This window comes from Octopus sinensis, linkage group LG11 (genome assembly GCF_006345805.1).
Source record: "Octopus sinensis linkage group LG11, ASM634580v1, whole genome shotgun sequence".
NCBI lineage: Eukaryota > Metazoa > Mollusca > Cephalopoda > Octopoda > Octopodidae > Octopus > Octopus sinensis.
Genome location: NC_043007.1, coordinates 13,659,071 through 13,661,570, shown reverse-complemented (window position 1 = coordinate 13,661,570; position 2,500 = coordinate 13,659,071).

Sequence of the window (2,500 nt, the reverse complement as noted above, 5' to 3'; positions counted from 1 at the left end):
TGTCTTCTACTATAGCCTCGGGCCGACCAAAGCCTTGTGAGTGGATTTGGTAGACGGAATCTGAAAGAAGCCCGTCGTATATATGTGTATATATATATATATATATGCGTGTGTGTTTTTTTGTGTGTCTGTGATTGTCCCCCTAGCATTGCTTGACAACCGATGCTTGTGTGTTTATGTCCCCGTTACCTAGCGTTTCGGCAAAAGCGACCAATAGAATAAGTACTGGGCTTACAAAAGAATAAATCCTGGGTTCGAGTTGCTCGATTAAAGGCGGTGCTCCAGCATTACCGCAGTCAAATGAGTGAAACAACTAAAAGAGTAAAAGAGTAAAGAGTAAAGAGTAAAGAGTATAGGTCTCTCTGTCTATCTGTCTGTCTTTATGTATATCTCCCGAGAAATGAGCTTACTGCGACACGTCTCAAGCGAGGTAGTCGATCATATGATCTCCGGTGCTTGTGTTTATAAGACTAGAACTTACTCTATATCGTACACTTCGTTGAACAGTTAAGTTTTGTTGAGATAAAATATCAACATGTGTTCCCAATATGTAAGGAACAGCCGTAAACATGAAGACATACACAGACACAAACACACACAAACATACACACACACATAAACTCATTCTTACCACACATGTGTGTGTACGTGTGTGTATATGTGTGTGTGCCTGTGTGAGTGTTTTCGTGTGTGTGTGCACTCGCTTGCATGTGTATACATGTATGTATAGATCGTTAGCCACTACACACATTTTTTCTCTCCTTATTTATTCTGTGTCCCTTTCTGTAGAAGAGTGTAGGCTCGAAACGTAAAATACTTTTTCTATTCCTGAGCGTTATACTAATACATCTGTTTGTTTTGTACACCACCTGTCTTCGTCTTTTGTTGTTTTTTTCGTAAACTCTCCCTATATGTATATGTACATGTATATATAAATGATGGGGAATTTCTTATTGAATTCCTACTTTATGTATATGGTGTATACGATAGGATTCTGCACAGTTTCCGTCTGTGAAATACACTCACATGTTCTTTATCCAATTAGGTGGATTATAGAATTTACTTACGGTAAAATTGAACCCGAAACCATGTGAGTTTGAAACGTGTTCCCTAACAGTACAACCGCATACACGGCATTGAAATACATACGCTGATTTCCCGCCTATTGTACGTTGTTTTCTAAATCGTAATTTTTTTTTTCTATATTTCTCAAAACAATCTATCAACTTCACTCGGACAGAAAATGCAAGCAAAAATTTACTTCTCATAAGAATTCTATATCTTTTTATGTCCTCCAACATATTTGCCTAAAAATCTTCACATTTTTCACATCGCTTGCATGACAAAAGCTGCATCTTCTATTTCGACGCCACAAAAATGATTTACGCCTGAATGAATACCTGCCAATATACAACAAAACACAAATATGTCGAACATTTATATACATCTAGTACTTTATACTTATCATACTCACACATGCTTATAGTGAACCCATCAAAAACCGTTCATCTAACAGGAAATCTATTGTATTGTACAGTTCAATAACTTATTTATTTGTCACACCTCTTTATCTTTTACAGGTACGTTATTTTTCTCTGTCCCTCTCAAACTCATGTTTTTATGCCATGCCAACCCTAATCTAATCTGAGCCTAATCAATGCCTTTGCTTTCCTCTTGCTCCTCCCACTTAGTCACACCTACTATACCTGCTACTCTATTAACGAGCCAACGGGGGAGTCTGTTTCGTGGTCTGTCCACCAATTAGAAATAGCAGCAATTTCGCCCACTAATCACACCATATCTTATTTTACAAAAGATGACACATAGGATGTGTTCATAGATATTTGCTGTCATAGAAAAAAAATCAAGAAAAGAAAATGATTAGATGAAAATGACTGCAGTTCCTCTTTTGTACACATCTCTTCAATCACGTTGTATATTGCCATTTGTCGGAAAAGAAATCACGAACGATAACAGCTGCTAACAAATTTCGTATAGGATTGATATTTGTATTTACACCCTTTCAAAGCGAAGAAGATTAGATCAGCCTTCGATCAATTCAGTAAAGGATTCAAAACTTGTGCAAATTACACTTTTATACACTACGAGATGATGTAGAACCAGCTATACAACATCGGAGAGAATGGAGGAGGATGTTAATGGAGCAAACACCGATGAACATAGTTCTGTTTAAAACAGATGATCAAGGAAAATTCTCCAGCAGCAGTAGCAGAAACATATAAGACAGCGGCAAAGGCAATAGTATCGGCAACAACAACCTTATCAAAAACATATTCTTGTGAACATTTCTCAAGAAAATAGCGTTGCAAAGTTTTCAGAAAATATTTTTTTCTTTGATAAACCTTCACTAATAAAAGAGCTGCTGATATTAAGAGCATTATAGCTGACTCCCTATCTTCCTACTTCAATCTCCCGACTCTTCTCCCTTTCACTTTATCCATCTCTCTTTTCTCTCTATCTGTCTGTCTGTCTCTCCCTC